This window comes from Chiloscyllium plagiosum, chromosome 9, assembly GCF_004010195.1.
Source record: "Chiloscyllium plagiosum isolate BGI_BamShark_2017 chromosome 9, ASM401019v2, whole genome shotgun sequence".
Taxonomy (NCBI): domain Eukaryota; kingdom Metazoa; phylum Chordata; class Chondrichthyes; order Orectolobiformes; family Hemiscylliidae; genus Chiloscyllium; species Chiloscyllium plagiosum.
In genome coordinates, this window is record NC_057718.1 from 7,517,043 (window position 1) to 7,535,900 (window position 18,858).

An 18,858-nucleotide genomic window follows, 5' to 3' on the forward strand; every position below is an offset into this window, starting at 1 on the left:
GGGTTCAGAAAAGATTTACAAGGATGTTGCCAGGGTTGGAGGATCTGAGCTACAGGGAGAGGCCTAACAGGCTGGGGTTGTTTTCCCTGGAGTGTCGGAGGCTGAGGTTTACAAAATTATGAGGGGCATGGACAGGGTAAACAGACAACGTCTTTTCTCTGGGATCGGGGAATCGAGAACTAGAGGGTATTGGTTTAGGGTGAGAGGGGAAAGGTATAAAAGAGACCTAAGGGGCAAATTGTTCGTGCAGAGGGTGGTATGTGTATGGAATGAGCTGCCAGAGGAGGTGATGGAGGCTGGTACAACTGCACCATTTAAAAGGCATTTGGATGGGTATATGAATAGGAAGGGTTTGGAGGGATATGGACTGGGTGCTGGCAGGTGGGACTAGATTGGGTTGGGATATCTGCTCGGCGTGGACAAGTTGGACCAAAGGGTCTGTTTCCATGCTGTATATCTCTATGACTCTATGAATCTGTGCCTCGTGTCTTGTAGGGGTTCTGTGATTCTAATCATCTGTGAAGCAGGTTGGGACAAGCTTGGATCATGAGAGGCACTATATAGATGCAAAACTCTTGTCTTTGCAGATGAAAGTTGCAACACCTTGCTGCCCCTGAGATGAGTCAACTCATGAATAGTGCAGGCGTGAACCAGAGACCAGTCTTAGCTGTGCTCTGGCGGAACTTCAATATATTTCTCCTGTTGGGGAAAGGGTAGGAGATTGTACTCAGTAGTAGAACATTGCAGGTTAGATGGGCTGAATAGCAACCTCCTGCACTTTAATGTGTCAGTGACTCAGTGATAAAAAGGCAGTTAAGAAGCATGCATACTTACGCCTTTATCACACTAAATTGCACTAATATCATCTTGTGATACGTGTGCAAACTTATTAGCTGCAATCCTGCAATAAACCTTTGCTTTAATAAACCGAAGATTTGTAGTATGCTGAACATAAATAAGTCTTGCTGTAATGAGAGCCATTCTCCCGGGAGAGTTCTGTAGAAGCCAGTTTCATATCTCCTTGTAAGAGTAGTTAGGGTTGAGACAGCGTTGGCAACAGTCCAGAGCAATCGATTGGGAGTTTTGTGTTTACTTATCTCGCAATGTTGGGCTTGGAACGCCCAATCAATGGAGCATGTTAGGACCACGAAACTGGGTAGTGGTGTTGCATTGTATACGGAGCCAGCTACTCCTCAAATTGCCCATACCAGGAGATCACATGGCAAGTAGGAGACCATTCAGTCCACAGTACCCATGTTGGATTTTTGAACTATTAGTCTTTTCTCATGGCCATGTAGCTTTATTTCTTTCAAATTGCATTTTTAGTTTTAAGTTTTATGGTGGCTAATTGAACAGGGGATGGCATTAAATATGTTTTTTAGCTCTTGCTTTTTTTTTTAGTTAGGGGAATTTCATTTGATGAAAGTGAGAACTTTGTGTTGCTCTTTCAGTTTTGCCCCATGTTGTATGTTTAAAAATAAAGAAATGCAGCACAATGCCACAGGGCAAAAGTTATCAATGGGGCAAGGGCAATTATAATGTGATGAGGCAAGACTTAGGATGCATAGAATGGGGTAGCAAAATGCAGGGGATGGGGACAATTGAAATGTGGAGCTGGCTTCAGGAACAGATATTGCGTGTCCTTGATAGGTTTGTCCCTGTCAAGCAGAGAGGAAGTGATAAGGTAAGGGAACTGTAGTTTGCTACAGAAATTGCATCTCTTATTCAGCGGAAGAAGGAGGCTTATGTGACAATGAGACGAGATGGTTCAGATGAGACGATGGAGAATTACAGAGTAGCTAGGAAGGATTTAAAGAAAGAGTTAAGAAGAGCAAATAGAGGACAAGAACAGTCTTTAGCAGGTAGAATAAAGGAGAACCCTAAAGCTTTCTATAGGTATGTGAAGAATAAAAGGATGACTAGGGTAGGAATAGGGCCAAAGACAGAAGTAGGAAGTTGTGTGTGGACCCTGTGGAGATTTAGGCGGCACGGTGGCACAGTGGCACAGTGGTTAGCACTGCTGCCTCACAGTGCCAGAGACCTGGGTTCAATTCCCGCCTCAGGTGACTGACTGACTGACACGTTCTCCCCGTGTCTGCGTGGGTTTCCTCCGGGTGCTCCGGTTTCCTCCCACAGTCCAAAGATGTGCAGGTCAGGTGAATTGGCCACGCTAAATTGCCTGTAGTGTTAGGTAAGGGGTAAATGTAGGGAAATGGGTGGGTTGCGCTTCGGCGGGTCAGTGTGGACCTGTGGGCCGAAGGGCCTGTTTCCACTGCAATGTAATCTAATCTAATCTAAATGAACATTTCTCATTGGTTTTCACTCAGGAAAAGGAGAATATTGTAGAGGAGAAGAATAAGATACAAGATATTAGACTAGAAAGGATTAAGGTTAGTAAGGAAGAGGTGTTATCAATTCAAGAAGGAATGAAAGTAGACAAGTCCCTTGGGCCGGACGGGATTTATCCGAGGTTTCTCTGGGAAGCTAGGGAGGAGGTGTTGGAGCCTTTGGCTTTGATCTTTGAGTCATCTTTGTCTACAGGTTTAGCACCAGAGGACTGGAGGATTGCAAATGTTGTGCCCTTGTTCATGAAGGGCAGTAGAGATGACCCAGGTAATTATAGACTAGTTGAGCCTTACATCTGTTGTAGGAAAAGTTTTGGAAAGGATTATAAGAGATAGGATTTATAATCATCTAGCAAGAAACAATTTGATTGTAGATAGTCAACATGGATTCATCAAGGGCAGGTGGTGCCTCACAAACCTCTTTGAGTTTTTTGAGAAGGTGACCAAGCATGTAGATGAGGGTAGGGCAGTTGACGTGGTGTACATGGACTTCAGTAAAAACTTTAATAAGGTTCCACATGGTAGGCTGTTGGAGAAAATGCAGAGGCATGGAATTGAAGGTAATTTGGCAGTTTGGGTGAGAAACTGGCTTTCTGTAAGAAGGTAACAAGTAGTGCTTGATGGAAAATATTCAGCTTGGAGTCCAGTTACTAGTGGTGTGCCACAAGGATCTGTTTTGGGACCACTGCTGTTTGTCATTTTTATAAATGACTTGGACACAGACATAGGTGGATGGATTAGTAAATTTGCAGATAACACTAAAGTCGGTGGAGTGGTGGATAGTGTGGAAGAATGTTACAGGTTGTAGGGGGATTTGGATAAACTGCAGAATTGGGCTGAGAGGAGTTCAATGGAGTTCAATGCAGATAAATGTGAGGTGATGCACTTTGGGAAAAATAACAGGAAGGCAGAATGCTGGGTCAATGGAAAGATGGTAGTGGATTTGCAGAGGGATCTTGGAGTCCACATACATAGATTCCTGAAAGTTGCCGTCCAGGTTGATAGTGCTGTTAAGGAGGCATACAGTGTGTTGGGTTTTATTGGTAGAGGGATTGAGTTCTGGAACCATGATGTCATGCTGCAATTGTACAAAATGCCAGTGCGGCTGCACTTGGAATATTGTGTACAGTTCTGGTCGCCCCATTACAGGAAGGATGTGGAAGCATTGGAAAAGGTGCAAAGGAGATTTACCAGGATGTTGCCTGGTTTGGAAGGAGGTTTTATGAGGAAATGCTGAGAGACTTGGGCCTGATCTCATTGGAAAGAAGAAAGCTAAGAGGGGATAGAGACATACAAGATGAACAGAGGATTAGATAGGGTAGACAGTGGAAGTCTTTTTCCTAGGATGATGACGTCAGCTTGTACAAGGAGGCATAGCCACAAATCGAGGGGAGAAAGGTTTAAGACAGATGTCAGAGGAAGGTTCTTTACTCAGAGAATGGTAAGGGCGTGGAATGCCCTGCCTGCCAATGTAGTTAGCTCAGCCACATTAGGGAGATATAAACAATCCTTAGATAAGCACATGGAGGATGATGGGATAGCGTAGGGAGATGAGCTTAGATTAGTTCACAGGCCGGCGCAACATCGAGGTCTGAAGGGCCTGTTCTGTGCTGTATTGTTCTATGTTCTAATTTCCCTGAATCAGTGATTTTCCAGACTTCTTGTACAGCAGATGACCTCGGAATAATACTGCATTACTGGGAACCTCTGACACTCTTGTTGAGATGTACTGCAGGAGTGACAGCGCAATTCAGTACTTTAACCTCATGCACCTAGACCAAATATTCAGTGGAAGGGCAAAAATCGATATAATTTGGTGTTAAAAGCATCCCTTTCATCATGATCTGCCTCATAAGCTTTGACTGTACCCTTGCCGAAGGTGCTGCTGACTTGTGCTGTGTGCAGGTAAACCAGGTAGTTTCAGATGTCTAAACTCATATCCCCAAAGCATTTACCTGGTTCTCTGGATTACTAGTCTAATACCGTTATGACTATGCTACCATCTGCCAACTGTGACAGAGGAAGTGCAACAAATGTTATGTTTTTTTTTTAAAGAAAAAGCTTGCATTGATGAGTTTATCAGGACCATTTGTTCCAATCCATGAAAAGGATCTCAAGGCTGGATTTAGTGAAGTAGATTCTTCAGTCTATCTTTTCCTTCCAGCAAACCTGTTTTGTTTCTAAAGGGGGGCACTTGGTTTCAATTTCTAAATCTTACAAACTGCAAATTTAACATGAGCATTTGTCCAATGCTTTCTGGCTGGGTCTAGATTTTACAAGTTGAAGACATTGAGATGTAAATGTTTACAGAAAAATGAAGAAGACCACCTAGAGAGGGAACCGCCCTGTCTAAAATCCTCTTCCTTAAGACTCTCTTAAATCCCATCCATGTCAGTCTTCCCTTTAAGTAGATCCTCAATTGAATTAAACATTTCTCAATTACCTTCTTACGAAGACAGAGAGTTTTTCATCAATGCAAGTTGTTGCTATTGCAATGCAATGATCACTGTCTCTTGCTGCATTTTAAGATGTTAAGTTCCTGTGGGAGTCAAGGGCAGTGGGAGGAATGTGAGGTTGAGACTATAATCAGATCAGCCGTGATCTTATTTAACAAGGGAGCAGGCTCAAAGAGCCTCTTCCTGCTCCTAATTTCCATGTCCCAAAAATTGAAGGAGAAATATTATAATCTGCTGTGAGGAAAGAAGCCAGTAACTAACTGATAAATTGAAAACTTGCTTGGGTCATTCATGAAAAGATTTACAAGGATTGACTGGAGGGTTTGAGCTCCAGGGAGAGGCTGAACAGTCTGGGGCTATTTTCCCTGTAGCGTCAGAGGCTGAGGGGTGACCTTATGGAGGTTTATAAAATCATAGTTAAAAATCACACAACACCAGGTTATAGTCCAACAGATTTATTTGGAAGCATTAGCTTTCAGAGCGCTGCTCCTCCATCATGTGGTTGTGATGAAGGAGCAGCACTGCAAAAGCTAATGCTTCCAAATAAATCTGTTGGACTATAACCGGGTGTTGTGTGATTTTTAACTTTGTACACCAGAACCGTGGGCGACACGGTGGCACAGTGGTTAGCACTGCTGCCTCACAGCGCCAGAGACCCGGGTTCAATTCCTGCCTCAGGCGACTGACTGTGTGGAGTTTGCACGTTCTCCCTGTGTCTGCGTGGGTTTCCTCCGGGTGCTCCGGTTTCCTCCCACAATCCAAAGATGTGCAGGTCAGGTGAATTGGCCATGCTAAATTGCCCATAGTGTCAGATAAGGGGTAAATGTAGGGGAATGGGTGGGTTGCGCTTCGGCGGGGCGGTGTGGACTTGTTGGGCCGAAGGGCCTGTTTCCGTACTGTAAGTAATCTAAAAAAAAACCTCCAAATTATAAATAATGAGAGCATGGATAGGGTAAATAGAGAAGGCCTTTTTTCCTGGGTAGAGAGTTCAAAACTAGACGGCAGAGGTTCAAGAAAAGATGGGAAAGATTTAAAAGGGACCTGAGGGGTAACTTTTTTACCCAGAGGGTTATGCATGTGCTGAATGGACTGCTAGAGGAAGTGTTGGAGGCTGATACAATTACAACATTTAAAAGGCATCTGGATGGATACATGAGTAGGAAGGGTTTAGAGGGATATGGGTGAAATGCTGGCAAATGGGACTAGATCAACTTAGATGAGTTGGACCGAAGGGTCTTTTTCTGTGCGGTATAACTCTTTTAAGTTCTGGCATATTTAAAATTTGAAGTACAGGCATTGTTAGAGTGAGAAGACAGAGAAATGGCACGAGGTGAGATACTCTTTTGGAGAATGGTGCAGGCATGATGGGCTGAATGTGCATTAACAGTTCTGTGATACTATTTTACAATACGTGACATATAGAATATCTTTTTTTTAATCATCCTGGCCAAGTGCCTTACCCCCAAGTTCTAATAACTATTTGCATTAAACTTAATACAAACGTTGGCCCCAGAGTATCTATTGTCAAAGAGTAATATAATAATTGTGTACTATTTTTACAAAAGTGTGCCGCCTATATCATTACTGACTGGATAATAATGAATTTCAGTTTTCTAGTTACCTGGAATGGCTTACAGGTGTAAGAACACTGGTGTGGGTTTCATATTTTGTCGGGTAGATTTATCGGAATTGTGGGTAGGACTTTGGTGATTGAATTGCCATGCTGCACCTGCTGTGTGGGTAAAACGAAGAGAAAATTTTGCTTTTCGATAGAATCTGGCGGGACAGCCCAAAGCACCTCCCAGCTACTGGGGTAATTCTTGAAGTGCAGTCAGTGCTGTTGTCTGGGAGATCTAGCACCCTTACACACTGAACAAAGTCACAAAAACAACAGTGTGACAATGATTTTCAGTGAAGTCAGTCGAGAGGTAAGTATTGCCCAAGATACCAGAACTCCCCTTTGCATGGTGCCATGGGATCAATTACGACACTGTCAGAGTGTAGAGGGAATCTCAGTGTAATCTCTCGCCTGAGAGGCAGCACCTCCAATATTACAGTATTCTCCCCAGTTGGGTGCCTTAACCACTGGAATAGAACTCATGGTCTTGTGACAATATTACTTATTAAGCTGTGGTTAACCATTCCTGTCTGTGCTCTCAAAGTTGGAGCCAACTGGTGCCTTTGCTGAGTTGCAGCTCTATGCTGCACACACCTGAATTTTCAAATTCTCAATCTCTTTATGGGATTCCCTCCCTAAACCTCTTTGCCTCTCCTTCCACATTTAACATCTCAACATCTATAAGGTGCTTTGTGAATCCTAGATCTTTTGACCAAGCTTTTGGTTTCCTGCCCGGGTATCTCCTTATTTGGCTGACTGTCAGATTTTATCTGACAGCGTTCCTGTGAAACACCTTGGGAGGTCCTGTTACGTCAGTCAATGCAAATATAATAGAAGTAGTTGTTTGTCACTGTGTTTTGTTGATGACTTAACCTCTAAGTGCATTGTTACAGGTGGAATGTTTGCAACCTTAAGGTAAAATGTTGACTTTTGGGGCTAGCAACAAGTTTGTTTTATTCTCTCATGGGACATGGGCATCTCTGGCTAGACCAGCATTAATGCCCATCTCTAATTGCCCTTGAGAAGGTGATGGCAAGCTGCCTTCTTGAGCCACTGCAGTCCATGTGCTGTAGGAGGATTCACAATGCTCTTAAGGAAGGAATTCCATAATTTTGTTCCAGCGACAGTGAAGGAACGGCGATATATTTTCAAGTCAGGACTTGAAGGGATGGTGTTCCCATGGATCTGCTGTCCTTGTCCTGGATTTGGAAGGTGCTGTCTAAGCAGCTGTGGTGATTTTCTGCAGTGCATCTTGTGGAGAGTACACACTGTTGCTACTGAGTGTCAGTTGTGGAGTGACTGAATATTTGTGGATGTGGTGCCAGTTAAGTGGGTACTTTATCCTGGATGGTGTTGAACTTCTTGAGTGTGGTTGGAGCTGCATTCATCCAGGCAAGTGGGAATATTCCATCACACCTGACTTGTGCCTTGTAGATGGTGGACAGGCTTTGGGGAGTCAGGAGGTGAGTTACTAGCCACAGTATTCTTGCATCTGACCTGCTGTTGTAGCTTATGGTGCTTATATGGCAAGTTCATTTCAGTTTCTGGTCAATAGTAACTCCTGTTGGTATTGCATATCTCCTAGTTGGTTAGCATAATAGTAAAGTTTGGTTTTGACTTGTATTGCAACAATCCTGCTAAAATTCAGCAGTTATGTTTGACAATAATGCTTATTTAAAGACGATAGTTTTACATTGGGACCTTGGCAGATGAAGCTCAAAGTTTGGATCGGGTCCCCCGCCCCCAGAAACATTTTGCTGAGTCAGCATCATCTATGAGAGCTCAGGCAATTTTTTTGATGCCATTTCCTCACTTCCATTGTTCTCCTTCCAAATGGTTCTAACCCACCGGAACAGTGTCAAGGGGCTGAATGGCCGACTCGTACTTCCAGGTAAAAACAATGACTGCAGATGCTGGAAACCAGATTCTGGATTAGTGGTGCTGGAAAAGCACAGCAGTTCAGGCAGCACTACTGCTCTTCGGATGCTGCCTGAACTGCTGTGCATTTTCCAGCACCACTAATCCAGAATTGTACTTCCAGGTGCAGATGTTCCCATACAAAAGCCGAACCTACTTCCAAATGATATCATTTTCTGAGACTCATTGCGTAGCAGTCAAAACTAGGAATATCAAGTACTTTCATCTTTCTCACTACTCTCCCCTTCTTCCTACCAACTCTTGGCCACTCCTGTCTCAGATAAACTCAGCAAGAGACTGGGAACTGAACCGAGTTTCCTATGGGTCTGTTTGCCTTTGTATCACACCCTCAGTCAATCTAAAAGCAGTTGGCCCATTAGTACTGTTCCAGGTGCACAGCCAATGGCAATAAATTGAAAGAGTTTTTTTTAGCATGCTATTTCATTTTGTTAAGTAATAGCAGCTTACACTTTCCATAATACCTTTAATATAAGGCACGTTTATTCGCCTCCAGCCCTAGAGATGGAGAGAAAAGGGTGAATCATTGCAGGAATGGCCCATTGAGAGAAACTCCTCTTTGCCACCTAAATTCTGGGTCACCAGCAGTTAAGGCCCTTAATGTATAGCCACTTAAGCTCCTCAATTTGCTACTTTTCTGATCACAGGAGTGGGTTAGGTTCCTGACTGGGAACCAATGGTGTCCTACCTGCTGGGTTGGTGGAATTGGGGAGGCGGGGGAGGGGTTTCAATTGCCCTAATTTGTGGTCAATTGGAAGCATGAATGGTCAGCAAATAGGTGACCCCTAAAATCCACCCTAACCGGCCTTTCCTCCGATACCGCACTCCCATCTCAGCAGAAGCCTCACCTCGCTGCTGGATTGTTCCCTACCCACAACCCTTTCTCCAAGGATTGGCAGACTTTAGTATCTAGAAGCTGGAAGCTGGGTGATTGGAAGTTTCTGGTAAAGCCAGGGGATCAGCAAGTACTTGTCCTCACTGACCTGTCATCCCTTTGTGAGATTGATAAGCTCTTTATGAAGACGATTGCTGGTATTTCATCTTGCTATTTTTTTGGGGGGGGAGGGGAGAGGGTCTGGTGGAATGGATCTCTTAGCTGGCACCTAATGCACTCGACCCCCTACAAACATTAGCAAACAAGTTTGGAAAACTGTGCCCACGGTAAAATGGTCCAAGTTGCATCACAGGAGTGTAAATAAGATGCAATTTGACATTACATTTTCTAAAATAAATATTAGGAGAGAAGAACTAAAGCATCCCTCAGTATCATTAAGATGCTCCTGAAAGCATAACCTCTTTGGGTAAGCTTTTGGTCACCTGTCCTAATATTACCTGGCTCAATGACAAATTTCATTTCTGAAATAAGACAACCATGAAGTGCAGTGAAAGGGACGCCTAGATGCAAGTTGTTGTTGCAAGCTGCCTTAGCTTTACATTACTCGAGCTGTTTAGCTATTTCCTGTGCTGCAGTCAAGCGTTTTACAGTCTGCTTTATTCCATTTCACACTTACATGCCTGTGTGTGTTTTCCTTCCAACTTCATTCCCCTGGTTCTGTTATAAAAACAGAAAATGATGGAAATACTCAACAGGCCAGGAAGCATCTGTGGAGACAGAAACAGAGTTAGCTTTCCAGGTCATTGATTCTCGCTCAGTTTATTTTTCCCCTTAAGTGCTGTTTGTCTGTGTCTTCAGTGGATTCCAATGAAGTGCCTCTATCTGAAATGTAGGCCTGCCTGCTCTTTCTGGATGTGTTGCCTGGTACAGTGAATGTTTGCAGCATTAATCTGTGTTATTTCTGTTGACTGTTTTCTCCCTGGGAGTTTTATCAATGCAAGTGCAGGTGGGGAAGTAACATTATGAGAGGTGAGCTGGATTTCACCGGGGGCTACATGCTGTATGTGTGCTCCACAATGCCTTAATGTGCCAGTGATGAAAGGTCCTGCAGAGCTTCAGTTCCGAACATATTATATTTAAACTAATATCAGTGAATATTCCCGATGACTCACAGTATGTATGGGTCAAGCTTTTCGGGAAGATTAAATTTGCCTTGAATTTAAACAAATGCAGACAAGCGCTGTCTAAGGTGTCACTCCAGGCCTCACTGGGTGAAGCTCTGCATTCCCACTGACACCTGGCAATCACTGGCCCAAGACTGACCAAAGTGGGGGAGGGGCATCCGGGAAGACGTCGAGCTGCTGTTGGGAAAAGGCGGAAACCTGGAGAAAACAGTGCAAGGAGTGCGTTGCCCCAGCCACCCCTTCCCATCACCACCTTCTGCCCCAAGTGTAACAAAGCCTGTCATTGGTTTGTACAGCCGCCTACAGACTCCTCCTGAGAGAGGAAGGGAGTCATCCTCATCCGCGAGGGACCATCGATGATGACGTTAGACTGTCAGATTGATGGCGAGAATATTATAGCCCTTCTGTCGGTCTGCAGGTAAATGGTGAAGGTGATTCCTGACATTATAGAATCTGAGTTATGAGGAATGTTGAGGAAGTTGAACTTTTTTTTTACATTGGAAAAGCTCTTTGGAAGATTAGTTTAAAAGATTTTTAGGGAAAGGGAGAGATCAGGGCGTAAAAACCAAAGAGCTGAGGATGCAGGAAATCAGAAATAAAAACTGAAATTGCTGGAAAAACTCAGCAGGTCTGGCAGCGCCTGTGGAGAGAAATCAGAGTAAACGTTTCTGGCCCAGATAACCTTTCTGAGGAAGGATCACTGAACCTGAAACGCTCACTCTGATCTTTCTCTCCAGATGCTGCCAGACCTACTGAGTTATTCCAGCAATTTCGGTTTTTGTTGAAGGTTAGTGCATGTTGCACACTGTCAAAATGGAGAAAGAAAGCAATTGTATTAATCTTCGAACCCGATATGACCTTGGGAAGTTCTCATATAATTCATAGCTGCTGAAGCGTCCACTCACTATTAGAGGGTAAGGTAGATACATAGCTACTTACAGCATGACAGCACAGGAACAGGCCCTTTGGCCCACTATGTCTGTGCTGACCATGATACTAGGAGAAAGTGGTTACTGCAGATGCTGGAGATCAGAGTCAAGACTAGAGTGGTGCTGGAAAAGCACAGCAGGTCAGGCAGCATCCGAGGAGCAGGAAAATTGACTTCGGATAGGAGCCCTTCATCAGGATTTTCCTGCTCCTTGGTTGCTGCCTGACCTGCTGTGCTTTTCCAGCACCACTCCAGTCTTGACCATGATAACAGTCTAAGCTAATTTAATGGTTGTGATTTTATTCATTCATGAGATGTGGAGGTAACACGTTTAATACCCATCCTTAATTGCCCTTGAGAGAATGGCGGTGAGCTGCCATTGTGTTGTGTAGTGGAGGGGGTTAAATAGCAGAGGAAACACATTTTGAAAGAGAGTTGCCTGGGACTGGGAAGAAAAGCAGGAAATTTGACAGGAGGTTATCAGCTAACGGAGACAAGTGACGTTATGGGGGAGCGGTCTCGGCCTTGGGCTGGGAAGTTCAGCTGAAGGTGAAAGAGGATGTATTGATTGAAACGGAAATATCAGGATTCCCCACCCTGGCTATGGTCTCTTCCAGGAGAAAGTGAGGACTGCAGATGCTGGAGCTCAGAGTCGAGAGTGTAGTGCTGGAAAAGCACAGCAGGTCAGGCTGCCTGACCTGCTGTGCTTTTCCAGCACTACACTCTCGAATATGGTCTCTTTCATCCTCATTATTAAGCTGCTCTGTCAGAACAAAATCTATTGCCCTAAGATTTCACTGAGTTGAAGGAATTTTGTTTTAAAATTTTAATGCCAAGTTGAAAATTGCTGGTGCACACAAGTAGCACACTTCATTTTCACAGATGTCACAAGTAACAGGTTGCAGTTGACGTGTTAATATTTCTGTATTGCCTCGTTCCAATAAACTGTGCCTAGGTGCCTTACTGACATGTGCCTTCATTTCTGCATTCAGATTTCCCAGCCATCACTGTGGATTAAATTTCCATTAGGGCAATCCATCTTTCAAGTATGAATTTTAATCTTTTGAAAATCTGTTTTACCCTCCCTTTTAAATAAAAAAAATGTTTTTTAAATCCTTGGTTTGATTTATTGCAACCCTAGTTTTGCAATCAATTTGAATGGCAGACAAAAATTCCAGAGCAAAACTGAGCAGAGAAATACCATTATTATAAAAAAAAAGAATCCGGGCTGATTGTATTAGTCCCTTGTCCCCCTCAGTGGTATACACATGTATGAATATAAGCTGCAGCTGATAATGCAGTGTTTAATGATGATCGACTACAGCTACTGTCTGCCTCTGTTTTTTTTCTATTTAACTGCCCTCAAGTCTCTTATCTGTTTCTCTCTCTCTCTATCTACCTCACCCCACCTTCCCAAGTCACTGTCATTTCTCTTTCAGCCTGTCTCTCCCTTAATTCTCATTCCCTCGGTGTCTTCTCTGCTTTCTGGTGGAAATGACTGAACTTTGCCCCGTACTTGCTGACACCCCCGACGGATTTTGAAAGCTATGACGTTCCCAGTTGTCTGAGCTGCACAACAGGAAACGCTTTGACGGCCTCCTCTCTTCCTGCTTCAGAGAGAGAGAGAGAAAAAAACACCTTTTTTTTCTGCAGGGAGCCAGCTGAGATCCTTACACTTCCATGTCTGCATGCTGCACTCAACCAATGCAACTCGAAGTAGCCTGATTGACATCCCTAGTTCCAAGAGGGAGCCAATGGAATGGAAAGTGGTACTTTCCAACTTAATGATGTAAGAAATATAATAATCTGTTCTCAAGAGTGACGGGGGGGAATACAGTTTTATGTAGCAAGCGGTGGACTTGTAGGAGTAGAGCCATGTACTGTGTATGAACTGGGATAAAAGGTGTTCAGGTACCTGAGGGAAAATCCATCAGCTGTGTGATGCCAGGGGTATGCGTTGTCAGGTAGGTAAATTACGTGTGTTGTGCATTTCTTTGAGTCAGTTCGGCTCACTGTGCAATTCATAATCAGGAGGCCTTCTTACCAGACTGTTAATTTTGTTTTTTATTTAAATCCACGCTTCACGAGTTTAAAGTTGCAGGGAATCCTCTGGAGTTTAAATGCTATTTTTAAGCAAAAAAAAAAATCAGCCAGCAAATATACGCTGTGCCAGTCAGTCAGTCAGTCAGTCGGTTTCACACACCAAGCCTGAACAGCAGTGCAATTGGCTGACTTTTCCCCTTCCCACCCGGTCTTCCTGTTCCAGGAACAGGTACTTCTTTTTAAAATATGATACAGAGGCAAAAGGACGAGGCGATGGTGGATTTACAGTTGCTAAGGAGCTGGTGCAGGGGGAGGGAGATCTATAATTAGAGGCAAGAGATGGGTCGTCAGCAAGTTCAAAATGTAAAGGCAGAACTGTTGGCTCTTAGTTTTGTTTTCGTGTAGGCACTGTGTAGGTGGGGGGAAGCTTTGCTTTATAATTTTCCTCCTCAGCACCCCCCCTCCCCTCCCCACCAAGCCTTTCCTGGTATATATGGACAGGGCAGAAGATGGTTTAACCTTGTGTCCGGATTGCGTTTCCTAGGAGGGTGGGGTTTTGGGGGAGTGGGTGGTGAGAACACAGCAGTTAGCTTAGAAGCATGAGAGAAAGCATTCTATATCTGCACCTGTTTTTTGTTGCTAATAATGTGCCAGCCCCCTTTCTAAATAATTGTCTGTAGCACTAGGGAGCCTAAAGCAGAGATTGGCTGCTCTCTTATAGACTGTGTTTTAGCTGGTTTAAGTTTTTTTTTTAAAAAGTGACACCATACGTTTTTCCCAAGGGGCTGGGTTAGCAAATGCATTATCCACCCCAATGTCAGTGCACTCCCTCCTGCTGTTGGCCGCCCCAGCCTCAGGCATATTGAAGGTGCTGACTCATGCTAGGGATATAACCAACCTCTCACAGCTGGACATGCTTCATAATGTGTCTGGATGGGGCATGTTGCAGTACTGTGTGTCTCAAGTTATTGCATTGTATGTGTGCAACTTGTGTATATTTTTGTGTGCACGGGTTAGATATGGGCACCTATGTACGTCTGTGCATACTGCACAAATCTGTATATAAGCACATTTTGTAGGTATATTTATGAATGCAAGACACTGCCAAAAGGAAAGACAGAGGTTTATAAAGTGACCCTCATGTATAAAGACATCCCCAATATACTTCTCAGGAGTGTTATCTAGTAGTAAACCATCTACAGTATAAAGAAATTGGGCCAGATTACCAAAACAGGTAGGTTTTAAGGTGTGCCTTAAAGAAGGATTAAGCCAGAAAGATTTAGGAAGGGAATTTCTGAATGTAGGGTCCAGGCAGCAGTTGGCAAGGAGTGCAAATGATTGGAGCCAGGCAGGTGTCTGTGAGTGTTGTAGATCTGGAAGAGATTAGAGGCAAGGATGGATGAGCTGAGGGATGTGTTTGGATTAAATGATGGAAGTTTTACCATTGAAATGTTGAAATGGATGGTATTATAGGTCAGTGAACATGGTGGGAGAGTACTGAAACTAAAGCAGCACAAGGTGTTAGTGAGAGCACATCTGGAGTATTGTGTACAGTTTTGGTTCCCTTACCTGAGGAGGGATGTAGTTGTGTTGGAGGCAGTTCAGATGAGGTTCACTAGATTGATCCCAGAGATGAGGAGAGAGAGTTTATGCCTACATTCTGTCGAGTTTGGAAGAATGAGAGGAGATCGAATTGAGGTACAGAAGGTGCTAAAGGGGATTGACAAAGTAGAGGTAGAGAGGATGTCTCCTCATGTGGGACAATCCAGACCGAGAGTGATTTAAGATAAGGGGTGTGGCAGATTTAAAACAGAGGTGAGAAATTACTGCTCTCAAAGAGGCATGAATCTGTGGAATTCACTCTCCCAGAGCGCTGGGACTTTGAATACATTTGGAAGAGGAGATAGACAGACAGATTTTAAATGAATAATGGGTTTATCGCCACTTCTCTTGACCCCTGCACTGCAAGTGATTTGACAGGCTGCGTAACATTTATTACCATGTCACGTTATTTACAGTATGGGAATGAGCATGTGGAAGCATTGCGGAAAGATGCAGTTGAGTTATAAGATTAATTGTGATCTTTTTCAATAGTGGAACAGCTTCAGTTTTACTTTATTCTTTCGTCAAATATGGGCATCACTCGCAAGGCCAGCATTTAGGAGTCAGATTGGCACTTAAATAAATGGCTGACTCAAACATGTCAGAGGGCTGTTGTGAGTCAAGTGCTTTGCTGTGGAGTCACATGTCGGCCAGACAGGATAAGGATCGAAGATTTCCTTCCCCTTAAAGGACATTGGTGAAACAGATGAGTTGACAATATTGCCGTTACTGAGATTATCTTCCATAAATTGGTGAGATTCGCAGATATATCCCAGAGCATTAAATTGTGCCTTTAATCTAGTGACATTAGCACTGTGCCAAAAAATCAAATCAAATGACCTGCTCCAGCTCCTGTTTCTGACCTTATTGTCTCTCCCATCCAGCGCCAAACAAACAGAAACCTCCCCAATTACACATGCGGATGATCAAAGCTATTGTCTTTCGCGTGGGTCACAATTTCCATTCATTCCATTTGTCTCCTGTGTTGTCACTCGAGGGTGGACCAATGCTTGCATCCTTGGCCCTGAGCATGAGCTTCCCATGTTCTCCACATCTGAGATTGCCCACCCATCCCAGGCCAACTGCTGTTGAAGCATTTGTTCATGCTGACCCTCCCTCAAGCTTCAATCATACCACCGTGCCTATGGTCAGCCTCCCTACCCTCCACAAGTTTAAACACTTTAATCTCTTAAATCTGCACCTGCCTGACACCAAGTTCCATTCATCTGTAAGATCTAGGAGCAGGAGTAGGCTATTCAGCCCCTTGAGCCTGCTCTACCATTTAATAGGATCGTGGCTGATCTCATTTTGGCCTCTTGCCTGTCCACTCCCCATAACCCTGAAACTCACTGCTAATGAAAAATCTGTCTATCTCCTTCAATTTACTGTGTCCCAGCATCCACCATACACTGGGTGGGTGAAGTCCACAGATTCATGACCCTTTTGGGAGAAGTAATTTCTCCTCATCTCTGTTTAAATTGGCTGCCCCTTATCCTCATGATTGTTCTAGAGTGTCCCACATGAAGCAGCTAAGTCTATGTTGTCAATTCCCCTTTAGAATCTTCCATACCTCACTTAGATCTTTCATTCTTCTAAGTGCGAGAGATTATCGGCCTAAACTGGTCAATCTCTCTTCTTAAGACAAACCCATTGTCTTTGGAATCAATCTAATGAGCCTCCTCTGAACTGCCTCCAATACATTTACATTCTTCCACAAGTAAGGGGAACCATAACTGCATTCAGTATTCCATGTGTGGTCTCTCCAATGCCTTGTACGTTTGCAGCAACACTTGATTATGCTTAGACTCTGTTACTTTAGCAATAAATGCCAAAATGCAATTTGCCATATTACCTGCTGTACCTGGGTAGTACTTATCTACAGTTCATGCGTGAGGACACCCAGAACCCTCTGCACTGTAGCACTCCGAAGTTTCCCTGCATTTGGATAATAAGTTGCCTTTCTAGTCCTCAGACCAAAATGGATAACCTCTCACTTGTTCATGTTAAAACTCCATCAGCCAAAACTTGGCCCATTCACCCATCCTATCCATATCTATTTGTAAGTATCGTATTTCATTATTGCAACTTACAGTCCCACAAGTCTGAATGTCGTCCTTTTCTATCCCTGCATCCAAGTCCTAGATATAGATTGTAAATGATTAGGGCAAGGGGACTGAACTCAGTGGCACCCCATTAGTGCCAACCAGAAAAAGACCCATTCCTCCTGTGTCTCTGCTTCCTGTTGGTTAGCTAATCCTTTATCTAAGCTAATAAATTACCCCAACCCCATGTGATCCTAATGGTCAGTTAAACGCTTCCCTTTAATCCCACTGTTTCTTTCACCCAAGGAAAGCCTCCAGCCAGTCAAGTTGTGTCTTTAAGAGGTTATTTAATGCAAACAACATGCTTTCTAAGTGATGCAGTGCTCCTGTTTATATAATGTGTATACAGACAGATTCCCCTGCAGATTAATACCTTGTTAACATTCCCTGTCCCAACTCTAATGCGAGGGCTATAGAAGGGCATACACAGTTTTAATATTGATTGCCATGTTCTGTGTAACTGAGTGAACTGTTCACTGTTTCTTCTTTAATTCCACTGGGCCAATGTTGGTGAAGTAACCTTTAAAAATAAACAGTATAGTCTGGCTGTGGGGAACCAGTCCAGTTGTACAGTTTACTGAAGGTGGTCTCGGCTGCTTACCGAAGGTAGATTCCAGATTCCTCTCCATTGACGTGTTGTTACTTCAGAATAAAGTCTCCCCAAAGGAAGGGGAGGAAGGAGACTGTGGCACAACTTTGTTATCCTATTGAGTATCCTCAGCTGTCTTGATATTCCTACTCAGCAGGCGCCACACTGGGTGTATTCAAGAGGGAAACTATATTACCACTCCTTCAGTATAACGGCATCCAACCCCTGCAATGAAGTAGGGACCCTCCATTGTGAGGGTCCCTACTTCACAGCTGTTTAAGTCAGTGGCTTATCGCTAGCTTCTCCCAGGCACTAAATGCTAGATCCCCCCTAGTGATGCTATCATTCCATGAATTAATTATCATTTTAGCAAAAGCACCCAGGTTCCTCGAAGTTATAAATATGGGAGATTGAGTGCATAGAACACAGTCCAGTTCAGCACAAGAACAGGCCCTTTGGCCAACATGTCTGTACCAACCATGATGCCATTCTAAACTAATCCCAACGGCCTGCACGTGATCCATATCTCTCTACTCCTTGCCTGTTCATGTGGCTGTCAAATGCCTTCTGAATGTTGCTATTGTATCAGCTTCTATCACCTCCCACCTCTGTTTTAAAAACAAACTTGCCATGGTCGTCTCCTTTAATGTTTCCCCTCTCACTTTAAATCCTCTGCCTTCTGCTATTTGACATTTCCATCCTGGGGAAAAGACTCCAATTATCCACTCTGTCCATGCCCCTCATAGTTTTATAGACTTCTTTCAGGACTTTACTCAGCCTCCGATGCTCCAGCAAAAACAATCCAAGTTTGGTAAATCTCTCCAAAGCCTTTACATCCGCCCTAGAGTGTGGCAACCAGCCACACAATATTCCAACTGTGGCTGAACTAAAGACTTTTGTACAGCCACACTGTGATATGCCAATCAGTGTACTCCATGACTGACCAATGAAGCCAAGCATGCCTTAAGCGAAAAGACTATGATAAACCTGTGTAACACACTGGTTCAATGTCACTTGGAACATTGTACCCTGTTCTGGACACTGCATTTGAAGAATGAAGTGAAACGTTTAAGAGTGTGCAGAAAAAGATTCGTGAGAATGGCTTGAGGGATGAGGGGCAACCAAGGTTACAGGGAAAAGCCAGGAGTGTTGGATCAGCCATGATCCTATTGAATGGCAGAGCAGGCTTGAGGGGCTGAATGGCCTACTCCTGTTCCTAGT

General features: G+C 43.8%; 1 protein-coding gene across 5 annotated transcripts in view; it reads left to right on the top strand.

The window, feature by feature from the left end:
- Positions 1–18,858, top strand: part of hivep2a (HIVEP zinc finger 2a) — a 242,295-nt gene that overhangs the window by 5,338 nt on the left and 218,099 nt on the right. For 2 of the 5 annotated variants that reach the window (XM_043695327.1, XM_043695331.1), the window contains exon 1: positions 13,115–13,265. The exons of 2 other annotated variants lie outside the window; for them this stretch is intronic. The gene's annotated coding sequence lies outside the window, so the exon portion shown is untranslated. Of the gene's footprint in view, positions 1–12,246; positions 13,091–13,114; positions 13,266–18,858 lie in introns of those variants that run through there. One more of the 5 variants, XM_043695328.1, reaches the window with a different exon arrangement.